Raw genomic sequence first — 15543 nt, 5'->3', positions numbered from 1 at the left:
AGGGAAAAAGAAAAATCTTGCAAGTCTAAAGCAGCAAGTGCTGATGACTGTACTTTTAATGATGCACACCATATTACTACAGTTGTTTCTACCTTGCTGCAGTCTTTAGAAAAAACTTTAGAAAAACTTCAAAATTTTTGTTTCTTTTCATCTTGCTTATGGTGTATTGAAAAACTCTAGAGAAATATAAGAATTAAAATCAGTGTCTTAACAGAGAAACAGATAGCGAGTTTCATACTGCACTGAAACTTCGAATTTTTCCTCCCAAACTCTAACAATAAGGGGTTCAGAACAATCATAGTTTTGCTTCATTGATATATTTAATGCCAGTACACACTGAAAATTTTACATGTCATGTGAACAGTTGTATTATTCTCTTGTGAAGAAAGACCTAAAGCCTAATCTCATAATAAAGCAATCATGCCTGTCTTTACTCATTGCACACAGCTGTGATGTATTTGTAAGAATTATCTGCATTTGTATCAGTCAGTATGGATTGGAGTGTTGAGATGATTAAATGATTAAATATACAATTACACAAATGTAGCACTCAGTGTTTTACACTTTCCAATACTGAGTAAATACTAGGAAAAAAATTACATGTACAAAAATTTAAAGAGTCCTTGGAACACAGAAAAAAAAATGTAAAGTATACCAGTTTTTTAGCTAGTCCATTAAAAAAAAATCAATCTTTATGACTTCTGAAAATTGATATGCATTAGTTATGAGTCTTATGTGGTTTCTTCAATTTCTTTTTGTAAAATTTGCCAAGTTTTTTTTTTTTTTTAATAACTGAAGCTGTGTATTTTATGTTAAAATTAGAAACTCTTCCTTTGTGGCCTTTTCAACTTAATTATACATCACAATAGTTTCTGATTTTAGAGCTATCACAGATTTAACCTCTAATCTCTCTTTATTACTAGCTAACTCTTTATTATCTAGCATAATAATGAAAATGCTAGACAAAGAAACAGCATCTCCAAAGTTTCCAGCTCAAAAGCATTAAAATAGATCTTTTCTCCTTAAAACTCATTGCTAGGTTTGACAGTATGGGCTTTATTTGAAGGCTGGGCTTTCAGCATTGCAAAGCCTTTTGAGAGAGAGAGCTGGACACAATCAGACACCCTTAGCTGCATCTAAATCTGGTATTACCTTCATTTCTATAAACCTGGAGTCAATCCAGTTAAGTTAAAGTGGTTATATAAAATGGTTATATGGAAGAAAGGCAGTGTAAGATAGCAGTAATTCCTCCTTGGCCCTCCCACCTGTTTTGTACCATTTGAGACTGACTTCACTCTTTCCCCACTCTATGGCAGCCCTTTATGTTCTTAACAACTGTGCTGGTGTTTCTGGTGCTTTCCTCACACATCTTTGCCACGAGAGCCTTGGCTCCACCAGGGAGCCATCAGGAAAGAAAGGAAGGGGGTATGCCACTCTGAGGTCGAAATTTCACTTGTAGAAATGAATGCCAGGTGGGAGTTTGCCAGCCAAATAAATTGCATGTGGTTCAGCTGAATCCATTATACCTGGCAGAGAAATAACCCCATTGACAGAACCTTGCTCAGGGGTCTGAAGCTGCTGGGCAGCTGCTGTCCCCATGGGCCTTTATTTTGGCTAACAAAGGGGAAGCAGTGTTCATTATTTTCAACAAGTGGAAGGTTTTGGGAATGGCTAGAGAGGAGTGATCTTCTCCCAAGAGGCCAGAAATGCCCTTTGCCATGAACCAAGCCCCCTCCTTCAGCCTGCTGTGTTTATCACCTCCTATGAGGGTGGTTTCCTGGCAAGCAGAACACAAGAATTTGACCCACTGCAGCCTGGTACACCTGCTAAGTCTGCTGACTCTCACTGAGCTACACAAAAGCCAAGTACAGTGTTCTGCTTTAATTTATTTGCTTATCTTTGTTGTTAATGACTTGTTTTAGGAGAGGATGTATGGGCAATTGTGTGGCTTGTGTCCCAAGCAGCCAGGCACCACCAGGGTGCCTCTCTGCCTTCTCCCTCACCAGGAGAGGTTGACACCCATCTGCTGAGTCTTTTTCTTTCTTTTTCTTTTTCTTTTTCTTTTTCTTTTTCTTTTTCTTTTTCTTTTTCTTTTTCTTTTTCTTTTTCTTTTTCTTTTTCTTTTCTCTCCCTCTCCCCTCCTTCCCTTTCCCTTTCCCTTTCCCTTTCCCTTTCCCTTTCCCTTTCCCTTTCCCTTTCCCTTTCCCTTTCCCTTTCCCTTTCCCTTTCCCTTTCCCTTTCCCCTTCTCTTTCCCTCTCCTTTTTCTCTTTCCTTTTTCCTTTCCTTTTATCTCTCCTTTCTGTTTTCCTTTTCCTTTTCTTCTTTTTCCTTTTCTTTTTCCTTTTCTCTTTCCTTTTATTTTTCCTTCTCTTTTTCCTTTTCATTTTTTTCTTTTCTTCTTTTTCCTTTTCTTTTCCCTTTTCTCTTTCCTTTTATTTTTCCTTTTTCCTTTTTGTTTTTTTTTCTTTTCTTCTTTTTTCTTTTCCTGAAGAAATATTGGATCAACTTTTTACAAAAAAAAAAACAAACAAAAAACCAAACAAAAACAAAACAAAAAAAAAACAGTTGAAGGAACGCTCAGGCCATACTGTAGAGAGAAATACTCCTCAGCTTCATATTCCCTTGCCAGCACAATGTCAAAGGAGTCAAGTCTGGCTTGAAACTAACACTGAGCTGTCTGCTGGATGCTCTGAGGAACTTCTCAGTGATAGGGATGTCCATCCAAACGAGCTTGCCCTCCCCAGCAATTTGCCATTAATCCTTCTTTGCTGCCACTGCTGGACTGACTGCAGCAAAACCACGATCCAAGCCTCTGCTGGGAGCATGTCTGAGGCAGAGAGAAAAACAAAATACAGGAATACTCCAGGCTAGCAGCACCAGGCAACTGAAATTCAAGGCCAACACCTCTCAGGGCTTCCACAAATAGATTTCAGTCCCCGCCTACCCCTCTGGTTTCTAAAAGCCCCTGTTTCTCATAATCTCTCACACAATTTTTTATTGGGGAAAAAAATTGGGAAGCAGGAGTCTAGTATTACCTGCCTTGAACAAATGGGAATTGATGATGTGAGAAACTTGCTCAAAATCAAGCATCAGCATTGAGATAGAGGAAACAATAGAACTCATAACTCCAGAATCACAATTTTCGTCCCAAACCTTAGGCAATCATTCCTTCCCTTACATTAGGAATTCAGTGTAGGTGTAAGGGATACTTCCTGAGTAGGGTGAAACCACATAGCAGCACACCCTGCTCTCCTCCTGACTCTCATGCAAGATTATTGGCAGTGGCTGAGTTCAACATCAAGACAGAAAGCTTTGAAATTAGGGATCCCTGTCTGGATTTTGTGCCTTTCTCAGCATAATTCCACGTACCCCAGGCACACTGACATCCAGGGCACAGTACATCACACCAGCAGAGTTTTATTTCCCTTGCTCTGTGCTGGAGTGCATGACAGCAAAGTCAGTCCATTCCCAAGATGCAAGTTCATTCTTAATTTCTGAAATGTCCTTATTTTCTTACTGTGCTTATTTGGGTAATCACACTGCACCCCTGGGGCTCAGATTTGGAGTGTGCAATTCAAGCTGTGCTCTGTTGTATTATGATGCAATGTAATACAGGATAAATGCTTGCTTCCTCTGGGATACTGTATTTTAAGGCACACTGCTGCCAACACCTAGGTTTCTAAAACACAACTAATGACAACATTGAAAAATCAGGAGGTACTGGTTCAAACTCAGTAAAGGATGGAAAAAAAAATCGAGTGAAATAGCTAAAATTATAAATACTGCAGTCAATTTCAAATACAAAGCTTTTTGACAGGTATTTCTTGAACTTTGGGTGTTCTTTGGACTTTAATGCAGCCAATTCCAAAGATAAAATACAGACTCTTTCCCCTGCCTACTCTGCTATTTTGGCATAGAATCCAATTTCAGTATCTCTAACAAAAGCATAATTAGACTCACGATTACAGATGTGGGACATCAACTCCCACCACATTTTAAGTTGCAGCTTTAAGACCCATTTTCCCCAGCCTACTGCAACTACTTTTATTCTGCATAAAGCTTTCTCCTTTGTTCAAAATCTTCAGCTGTTTATAAATGTTTAACTATAAGGCAATACAAAAAAGCTGGATGTTAATCTATATAAAAAGGAAAGTCAGACATAACAAAGAGCTGCAAATATTCTAAGATGATAACAAGAATAATCAGAAAATCCCAAAACCTACACTCGCAGTTGGCTATTGGCAATTCAATAACTTCAAAACAGGTCTCATTACACAGGGATTCCTCCTGGGCCTTTTGGAAATTTCTTTCCTAGGTGTTTATCATGGACAGAATCACTGTTGAGGTGGATGGGATGTATTCACCAATACACATGGACAGAATCACTGTGGAGGTGGATGGGATATATTCACCAATATCCACGTACCCAAACACACAGTGGGTAATTGGCTTTTGTCACATTACTGCATTTAACTCCAAAAACTCATGTTGTCATAATGGGAATAAATGAATGGCTGCAACAGAGGATAAACAGTGCTGCTTGCTAAGAAAATTGCTCAAAACTGGACCAGCCTGAATCCACTGTACACTGAGCTTTAGACTCACTAATTTCTTTGTGTGGTTTAACATCAGGCTGTCACCTCCAGCACACTGAAAACATGGGAAAACATGGTACCTGTGATTCTCACCCAGGAAATTATCAATGGCTTCCAGCTCAGACAGAGACCTGCCAACCTCTCAGCTTCTCACTGAAGATTTAGAGGCTGAAAATACAGAGGGAAGGCAGAGGTAGGATTAGCCCCACTGCACTCAGCAGCCCCTCTACTCTGGCCAAAACACACCTGCTGCTGTGTTGCTTTGCATTGACACACTGCTTTGTGCAAATGGGCTCATCTCCTCACCCACCACACAGCATTTACCTGATAAAATAAAGTCAAAAATACTTTTGGACCACTCTGGTTCCTACTGTGTGCAGCTCTGAAGGACAAATTTTCAGGTTACTATTTTTGCAAGCCTTAGCTGTGCTGTCTGCATCACCTAGTTTGCATCACAGGGCGCAGGGAAATTAAATATCCAGAAATTCATCAAAGGCTGAGGGCACACAAATGTCTTGTAAGTTCCTCTCCTGCTGTTGCTCAGGGACAGAGTAAAGAGATGTTTCTGTCTGTGGCATCTGGCTTGCTTGGCAATCTGAATCAAATGCCTTGAATCTGCAAACCTTCAGCTTTTGAAACAAGTAAACATTGGGTTTTAATGAGACTGAAATAAACAGATTGAGGAAATGCTAAACTGTATTCTTGGTCCTTGAAGGAACCCAGGGGAGTAGCAACAGAAGCACATGAGCGAGGTAAAAAATTACAGCAAGCTAACATCAAGCAATCCAACATAAAAATAAATGTATTCCTATCAAACAAAACCTGTGTGAGGCGCATCTCTCTGCTGGATACAATGTCAAAATATCTGCTTTTTCCATCCAGAGACTGACTGACATGTGAAGGCAAATGCTGTGTTTCTCCAGCTGTCTGGGCTACTGAGGCAGCAGACACTTGGACAAAGGATCACTTTTATTTATGATGTCAAAATGCCTAAACTTCATATCACCTATCCCAAATCCAGCTGGACTAAATTTGCTACAATTTCTCCTTGTAACTATAGGAATTTAATTTATATTACAAAACATTTACTGTCAACAGTGAAGTCTCTTTGTATAAAAAGACTAGTTATGAAAATATATATATTCATATGAAATAATTGGATATATGAATAGATACATGAGTGGGTTACTTTCTTTTCTCTCTCCATGTAAACAAGCAGGACCAGCCATTTAAGATATATTAAATGTTACATTCTTTTTTTGACAAATGACAGAATCTCTCCAAAATACCCCAAGGTTTTGACTGATTCACGTAATTGTTTTGTCTTATTTTTTTGCAATCTGTTGAGTGAGAATATTGAAGTACATACTGTAGTTCACTCTTAGAAGTACTTTAAAAAGCTAGCATTAGATTCAATTCCTGACAAACCTATGCAACATCCTTTAAATCAAAGGCTAGCTTCTCCCATCCGTTTTCACTACATTTTTTAGAAGATAATACAGTTTTTTATTTGCTTGTTGTTTGCCATTCACATAGGCTAGCTATATGTTAGCTATAATTTCATCACCAAAGATTTATTATCTGAGAAATTCAAAAGTGATCACAAACCTAAGATTAGAGAAACCAAATGATTCTAGTGGAGTACTTCAAAGTATTTTAGGTGTCTTGAACCACTTGTGTTTCACATATGTAATCCTTTTGGGTAAGTTCACAGAATATATTGGGTAACAAAACAGACAGCTCAATAGGTCATTGGCAATCCTGCAGATACCACACTCAGCTGAAAGGAGCTCCTATGAGAATTAGCAGAATTTGGTTCAGTATTTCTACAGCATTTGAAACTGAAGAATGCTACATGGACACTTAATAATACCCATGGTAATAAGGAGCCTTGAGAGCCCCAGCTCAGCATATCACTTAATATGTGCTTAAAGCCAGGCATGTTCTTTGGGTGTCAGGGTGATTATGGGTCCCAAGCAGTTCTGCAGGGCTGTGTATGCATGGAGGGAAAATATCCTTCCTGACCCCCCGTGGGCAATCATCTCAGCTCCTGGAGCATGAAATTAGAGTGGCCTTATCTTTGCTTGCATACTGTAACTACAAATGTTATTAGTGATCATAAATTTAACAAGCCCTATTTTAAAATCCATCCACAGCATTATTGCATGACTTTTGAAGACAGTCCTTTTCGAGAACTTACAACTTTTCCCCTTACATCCTTTAATTTCATTTGAGTGAACTGGGGGAGGAAGGTCACCGTCAAACCTGCTGAAATGCAAATATTAACAGTAGTCCATTTCTTCCACCTTAAAACAAACAGACACTTCCCAATGGGTAGAAATAATAGCATTAGAATAAATACCACTCTGTCCTTCCCTGGAGTCTATGAAAAACTTTACACCTTGGGCAAAAGAATCCTCAGATCCCACATTTTGAAGTGTTCTGGTCTAGTTGAAGTTTGTATCTCTTATAAACACAGTTAGCTTTTTTATTTAGCCCTTCTTTTAATGAGGAAGCCCCACCACAGCTCAGCAGAAATGATTGATCACCAGACAGAGAAATCACCAACACAAAGATAATTGGCTGTATTTGGATGACAGCAGAAAGAGCAGTGCAGGTTAACTTTTCTGTTCAGAGGGATTATTTGTGGGTATTCCTACTATTTGGAAGGAGAGAAAAGGTGAATGGCAGTGCTGCTTCCCACACGTGGAAAACCCATCTATGCACAATGAGCAACACGCGTTTTTCACTCCAGATGACTTTGTACTATAGCCTGAGGAAAAACAACAAAACCACAGTGAAAACAAACCCTTTAAAGCCTGCGGTGGGGCAGAGTAGATTTTTCACTTGACCTTTCCTGAAACCCTTCCCCCAGCAGATGAGCTCCCACTGAGACTGAGACCATGAGCAGCAGACAAGCAGATGTTAATAGCATCTTCAGTGAGCCACTGCGCTGGTCCAGAGCTCCTGCTGAAAATGCTACTGGGCTTCATCCTCCCTCCTGTAGGCGTCTGTGCTCACGCAGCCACTCTGAAAGGATTGCACTTCTGCTGCAGGATCATGGAATGGAAAAAACAGAGCTGCGAGGGAAAAAGACATTTCCTGAACATCTCTCCAGAAAGCTTATTTAACAGTCAGATGGGAAAAGGCTGGCCTATCTTTTCCTTCTTGCTTCCAAGCCTTTTGAATACTCTGTGATTTACATTGCATTCGAACCTTCAGCACTGCTCACCCTCTTGGCAATTCCCTCCTTTCTATTCCATTCCCAGTCCAAGTGTCTTTGATTAAAGTAAAACCACTATATCAGAAACCTGCTGAAGCAGCTGACTCCAAATATCTACAACAGCAAAAAAACCCAACCAACCAAACAAACAAACAAAAAACCCAACCAAACAACAAACAAACAAACAAACAAACAAACAAAAAAAAACACACCAAAAAAACCCTATCGGTTTAAAGCACCTGCAATTAACAGAAATAAAACTAAAGAAAAAAAATAGAAGAATAAAGAAAGCATCCATAAAAATAAAGGAAAAGGCCAACTGAAACTTTTAATAATTTCTATGGGATTTCTAATTCCTGTGTATTGGATAAGGTGGTAAGAGTTGAAGAAAATGAGGACTTGAACCAAAATACCATTAAAATTAACTTGTAGCAAAGGAAGCAGATGAAATAGAAAAGCAAATACAGAACTTGTCTGTGGTACTGCTGGATCAACCTCCTGGTCAACGAACATGGAACAGACATGAATGCATGTCATGATTTTCTATGCCTTGGACTGGAAGTAAAATATCTTCTTTTGAAAATATAATCCTATATATATTTTTTTTTCCTTTGAGGGAGAATGACTTTTTAATGTGAACAAAAATGCAGGTGCAACAATGGCTCCTAAATGTGCCAAAATGAGGTCTCCAATTGGTAAATGGGTAACAGCTTTTCTTGTCTTACTTTACCCCTTTGCTGGAGCTTCTGAACATTATTCAAAAATAAAAGCATTTTAAGTGTATGGTTGAATTTAGGTGGAAAGTGCTATTGCATCTCCTTTTTTTTTTCCTTTTGCTCTTCCTTCTTCTAATTGCTTCAAATGATTTTGAGCTGCAAGACTTTTACATTAATGGCTGCCCACATTCAGCTGAATTCAAAATCCTCTTTACTATGAATACTGAAGGACAACACACGCAACACTAAAACCATCTAGATGGTTTATTTTACTCAAGCACCAGTCACATTAACATGTGAAAGACACTACTTCATATGTTTAAAGACTTAGGAAAAGAAAGAGGCATGGGGTAATGCAGGAAGATCTGACTGAAAAGAAGGATGCTCACTGCTTTGCATACTGTCAACCAAAGAGACATCAGACTGGTGGATGTAAAAGCTATACATCCTTTTAACTGGCTTCTAAGCACCACAAAGCACCTCTCTGTAACTTTTCATGACATATTAAGAACTCTTTTGATGCTTTAGTGTTTTGCACCACACCCTGAGGTGACCTATACTGTTATGATATTATGATCGTTATTACTTTTAATGATAATAATGGGATTTATGCCATTCTTATAGCGGCCACAGGAGGAGAGGGCTCTTCCTCAGAGCCAAAGAACTGCACCTAGAGGGGTGAAGAAAACACTAAAGCATGTTGTACTTGTGCTGTTTTGTCCCACAGGAGTTCATTTAGTTGGATGCTGGGACTGACAAGGTTAGTGCACAGCGTGGCAGGTGATGATGGGGCCCATCTGTGCCTGGAAAAAGGGACTGCTGGCCTGATGTCTGTCAAAGCCTAAATTAGGTCTTGAGGTGACACTTCTATCCTTGATGTAGTGGGGAAATTAATATTACTCTAATTTGGAGACAAAGCATCAGGGCTATGAAGGTGACACATGTTGTTTTACACAGAGGTGCACAAAAACCACCTTCAAAAACTTAATACACCGAGAGATATTTTGGTTTTCCTTTTAGTGCTTAAGTCAACTGTATATCACCCAAGAGTATAAAATCAAATATGACAAAATAAAAATGGAAAAAAGGCCAGATGAGGAATAGGCATATTCCCTGTTTTTTTTCTCCCATATCCACAGAAAGACCTCTGCAGGATGAAATGCTTTGGATGTAGCTTGTGACTTGAACCGTAAATATCCAACAAATATGAACTTAAACATAAAAGGAGGTATTCCCTATGAAGCAGAGTGACCTTTCTCTCCCTCTGTCCTTTATAATTTGAAGACATGATTTCCTTTGGAATGCTGTCTACCTGACCCTAGTGCTCCAAGCAGTGAAAGAATTTGGTCTGCTGCTGTGGCACAGAGCTCCTCTCAGGTTGCCTTGATGAGTCTTCAAGCCTGACCATGAAATGATTAAACTTTTTTGGCTTCCTAGGTGCTTGTCCTTTTCTCTCCTGCTGCAGAGGATGTGATCTGCCCACTTTGCAAAGGTGAGCCCAGGAAGACAGAGCATGTGGGAGGAAGGAGTGGGGGCTTGGTCTCCAATTGCTTCTTTTCAAAGGCTTTCTTGTTGAGCATGGAACAAAACAAATTCCCCCACAAATTCTCCCAGAGAAGCTTTATTTCAGCTTTTATTCCATTTGTTTGTTTCTTCAAAAAGACTGCCATTATCACGGGGAGAGAACATAGAGAGAACAAGCAAAATTTAAACAACATCCTGCTCTGAAACATTCTGGTTACGGCAGAGAGCATCTGTGCCACAGTATTTTAAATAGGCTTTTGGAGGAGAAGTAGCTCTGACAAGATGCTAATTTAGTCCTTTTGACTCCCTCACTTCAAAGTGAATCTATCTGGAAATTCTCAGAGGAAACAAAGTTTTGCTGAAAAATGCCAAATTCTTGACCCTGACCTATTTTGTTTGCAACAACAGGGGTGATAAAAACTTCTGCCAGAGAAAGTACTGTTTCTAGGATGTCAAATAGATTCATCCCTGCTTCTGAGTCACTGGGAACCCTGCCTGGCAATTTCTGTCATCAGCTGAAGAGTAAGGTCGATCTCAGTTTGCCTGGTTTTTAATTGGCCTTCCACTGGCAAGAACTGTCTGAAAAATAAACAAAAAGCAAAAAAAATCCCATCAAAAAAAGCAAATAAACCAACCTCAACCAACCAACTAACCAAAAATAAAACCCCTCACTGGCAAAGCAGAAAAAAACAATCCCCTCCCACATACAGGGAAAGCAAAACCTCCTTTTTTGTGAGGTGACCTTGATTTTTTTCTCTGTCAGTAAAGAAAATATGACTGCACTGTCAATACTGGAAGTTACTGATCTGAGATCACTTGGGCTTTATCTACACAAGGGATTTACACATATTTTCCCACTGAGGGGGAAGCAGCAATAATAGAGACTGCAGTGAAAAAGTTCTGGAGGCACAACCTATATTTTGTCTTTCCAAATGACTTATCAGCTTTTCAGGTGTTAGAATACATTTTTCTAGGAAAGAGAATGGAGGAAAAATCGCTGATATTTCTACTTCCACTAAATCCAGGCCAATGTTTCACTTGGGAAAAACTGGTGGGAACACGCTGAAAGCAATGAATTAATGTTTATTCACAACCAACCAGAGTATCTGTATTTTCATACATGAACACAAACCCACAGAGGGAGTAGCACCAGGCAACAACTGACACTAGATGGATTTTTTCATTTCCTGAGTATGGCAGTATGTTACACACCAGGAAAAATTTGCCACTGGCCTAACACTTCCATTTCACAGTACACAATACACACCATTTCAGAGGATGCTGCTGAAGTCTTTGCCTTTACTAATTTAAATATTTGCCCATCTCACAAATCTCAGCTCAGTTTCTCCTGCTTCATTGCCTCACCACTTGATGGCACGCAGTGGTTTACTGCACATGAAAAATACCAATCCTGCAAACTGGCAGATGCAGAAAGGAGCTATGATAAATTATTTTTTTCTTAAAATTTAATTAATCCAGCCACTAACATTCATTGACTCAATTTCTTAAAACCTTGCAACGACATCTATCCTCTGGCTAGTTTCCACTGTTTATCTGTAGATAAAGTTTCTTCTCTGATAGTACTTGTGCTACTCTGATGATTTCTGAGCAATCCTTGCTCTTGGACACTGCAAAAGTAACAGTGAAATTAGCACTCATATTCTATGAGAACTGAAAGCTTCCTCACATGAGTTGCTCAAAGGAAAAACTTCTCTTTTCTGCTTGTATTGACATGAATGAGGAAAGGAACAAAATTGGCCTCAGCTACTCAGTGCCTGATTAACAAAATACATGCTGCTGAGGCATGCTTGAAGGCTAGTAATTCAATTTAAAGGTATACATTAGAAGCACACATTACAGCTGATTCTGTGCACTTTTAAGTGGCTTAACTACCAGGTTTCCAGAGAGGAGGTGGAACTCTTGCTGAGGTGTTCCCTCAGTACAGAACAGCACGTTATGACAGACTGTCAGTTATCCCAAATTAACTGGAGTTGTGCACTACCCTTTTTTTCTCAATGTTGTTTTCTAATAAGGAAAAAATCTCCTTGTTCTCATATCCATCCCAACAAGTACTAATGCAAGCAAACTTACACCAGAAGATTTCATAACCTGTCACAAAAGCTTGAACAAATTTTAAAAAATGGACAAAGCATTGCTCATTCTGCCATTTACCAAAACTTCTGTTTCAAAACTGCATTAATACTAACTGCACTCTTTTAAGAAAAAAAAAAAATATTAACTTTAATTTCTATCATAATTCAGCCATCAATAACAATACCACAGTTTTGTTTGTTATCTCATTAACCTGGTGTTCCTCATGCTTCTTTTCATAAACACTATTGAAGAGTATTATTATAACCTTGCTGTTCATTTAATTGCCTTTAAAAATCATGATGATCAGAGAAGTCTAAATAATTTTTGGCATCAGATTCCAAGCTTTCCACCTGGTTTCACTTCAGGATCCATAATTTCCCTGTGGCTGGCAACCCCCACTGCTGCAGCTGCATTTCTGTCAGGGTCACAAGTGCAGCTGGGGTACAGAAATCTTACACGAGGAACTGTGGTAGCTTGACCAGATCATTAAATCCAGATTTTTCCCCGTCAAATTCTTTGTCTAGCCAGGAAATTCAATATAGCAGAAGACAGGGATTCTGCATTTTAAGTGACTTGCAAGATGTGTTTATTTTTTTCTTAGATTAAGAGATCTCCAGTTGTGGGAAGCTACAGAAGTTCCACCAGCCAAGATTTTCAGGATCAGCTGGAAGCAGAAGTGGAAAAATGGAGCATCTTTCATTATTTCCTCAGAACTAAGTGTAGACTATGTGATCAAATTTTATCCATATACTTAAATCTGGAAACACTCAATTTTGGTTTCAAGGTTTCTGTGCATCAAGATCAATATACTTGATATATAAGAAAAAAATTACATGGAAAAAGGCATTTTAAACCTATTTCTAAATTGAACTTAAGCTAATAGCACGGTTCATTTAATCTATAAATTTTACATCTGGAAGCAACACATATGGAAAGTTACAGATTAATAGAATTTTGTTCAGGTCCACCACAGTCCTGTACTCTGGAAAGTCTGAATATTTGTTCTGAAATTCTGTATTATGCTTATGGTATGACCTCTAAACTCTGTGCTTTATAGAGATCTGAATTGTAATTAATAAGACAGTATTGTCCACAGCACAGTTAACTACTTTGAAATGTTCCAGATGCAAAAGTAAATCAGAGTTTGTGTTTTTCTCTGAATATATAAATAAAATTACTTATATGGGAACATGTAAATGGCTGTAGATTATAAATCACAGAATCCTGAAATCTACACTTATACTTCTACAAACAAGGTTTGCTGGTGGATGCAGTAAAGAGATGTAGCTTTCTGAGATGTGGATGCAAGTCACTTCCCCAGATCTAAATATCAAAGGTTAAGGGGTATCTGCAAACTCAGTATAAATGCATATCTGAGTATATGTAACAAACACTGCAGTGGGACTCATCCAAATAACAGCACAAACACTTCTTTGAATGATAAGGAATTCAAAGTCAAGTACAAACTTTCTAAGATGTTCTATAAGCAGTTATTTCAAAGGAGGTTGAAGGTGTTCAATAGCCTTGAAAAATCACAGACACAATTGTGCAGAGCACATAGCAATACAGGTACTGGTATTATTACTCTTTTCCTCAAGAGTTTTGAGAGAGAATCCCTGGCACAGACTGTTTCAGATTCCAGCCAATATTTCAGGCTCCAGCCCAAACAATCATACCAGTTGCATAAGCCACTTTCCCAAAAATGCATTACTAGTCAATAATTTTGCACTTACAGATGCACATCTCCTACTCTTTAAAAGCATTGTTAGTGGAACTGGGGGGGTGTCCAGGGAGGAAACATAGCTTCCAGTATTTTACACATAAAAATATTAAATAAATATTAAATTTTAATGATGAACTTTACCATTCTTTTATTTGCCATCAGTTAAAAACTAACCTGAATACTTCTTCCAATCAAAGAATGTTCCTTCAGAGCTCTTCAATTCACCTGAAGCTTTCTAGTGTGTCAGAACTTGTATCATCTGAACAGCTGCAAGGGTTTGCAGTGCCATTTCCTTATTTCACAATCCTCTGTGAGGTGACAGAAGCAATTCCAAAGACTTTATTGCCATTAGAAGTGATGACTGTCAAGGATACAGAACTGCTCAAAGTTAGAAAAGGAAGGAAGCAGAAGGAACAACCCCCAGTAAGATGTTTCCCCCAAAATGAGCATAAAAGCAGAAAATTCAGGCTTCTTATTGGAATCATTCTTTGTCTCCTCTGAATCTTTGGATAAACTAAGCTCTTGCTAATGATCAAATTGACAATAAGGGGATAGCAGTCTCCTAATCCAAGTTTGCCAGCAATGTGCCAATGGTCAAAGAAAATGAATACCCACCTACTGTACATTCTTGCTTTTTCTTCTACTATTTTAGTCTGGTTTGCCACTCATGCCAGTACTTTCCATGCATCATCATTTAGTGGCATGTTGAATTTTGACTATACTTTTCAGAAATGAGATGCCACATATGAACACAGAAATAGGGTTTAAATGGAAATAATTTTACAGCTCTAATTACATGGCATGTTTGGCACTGCCATCAATAATGAATGCTTGCTTAGTTACTCATAGAATTATTATTCTAGCAAGTGGTTTTCACTACCTCCAAAAAAATCAAATCCATCTTACCTGTCTCCGGAATTTACACACCAAGCCATCAAATGTTTATATGATGAGGATTTTATCCTATGAAAAGAACAATAATCCAAACAATTCAATGTATTATTCCATAAAAGTCAGAAATAAAGGGCTGTTAAACTAGATTAAAAGTTGGGTTGAAAATCACCTTCCTATTCCCAAGTAATAAGAATGCCATCATCTAAAGCTATAGCTTTTGATCTTGCTCATTTAAAATCAGAAAACATAATTTTTTAGATATTTCTAACAAGCATGGTAAGCTGAATGGGATACAAAATATGCTAAGTAGTATAGCAGGATAAAAATGCTTTACTGAATTCGAGACATTTCAGGGCATGGGTCTCCACCATCTTTTTGTTTTACATATGGACTGAACTCTTCCACAAGAAGTGATGCAAGTCTTTTTGTGGGGAAAAAGTAGAAACATACTAACTTTGCTATGTAACTCAAACTATATATTTCATTATGTAGATGTCTTTTTCCTTACAGGCCTTAAAGTCCCAGCAAGGTTATCAGAGATCTTTAAACACATAAGTCTTTCATTCAGCTTTTTAAATATCTGGCTTATTTCCCGATGCAGGAATTGGCTACAGTAATTCAGGTACAAATGAAACTGCCAAGAGGCAGCTGCACTCCGAGTACTCAGCCAAACACACGCTCTGACTCCAGCTTTTTACTGCTATGGTTTTGTTTCACAACATCAATAAGGCATTTCAGCTGTAATGCTCTTTAGGGATTATTACTGAACTTCT

The 15543-nt window shown here is 38.4% G+C and overlaps 1 long non-coding RNA gene across 3 annotated transcripts in view; it reads right to left on the bottom strand.

The window, feature by feature from the left end:
- Nucleotides 1-5529: 5529 nt before the first annotated feature.
- The window catches only part of LOC110472836 (uncharacterized), a 79238-nt gene continuing 69224 nt past the window's right edge, over nt 5530-15543 (bottom strand). The window contains exons 7-8 of one of the 3 annotated variants that reach the window (XR_014954307.1): nt 14783-14839; nt 5530-14237 (exon numbers count right to left, since the gene is read on the bottom strand). This is a non-coding gene — a long non-coding RNA (uncharacterized LOC110472836). Of the gene's footprint in view, nt 14840-15543 lie in introns of all 3 variants that reach the window. The other 2 variants (XR_014954338.1, XR_014954299.1) reach the window with 2 other exon arrangements.

The sequence above is a fragment of the Lonchura striata genome, chromosome 1 (assembly GCF_050655825.1).
Source record: "Lonchura striata isolate lonStrDom1 chromosome 1, ASM5065582v1, whole genome shotgun sequence".
In the NCBI taxonomy this organism is placed as follows: domain Eukaryota; kingdom Metazoa; phylum Chordata; class Aves; order Passeriformes; family Estrildidae; genus Lonchura; species Lonchura striata.
The sequence above is the reverse complement of the archived record's forward strand: the minus strand, read 5'-3'. Positions and strand labels throughout refer to the sequence as shown.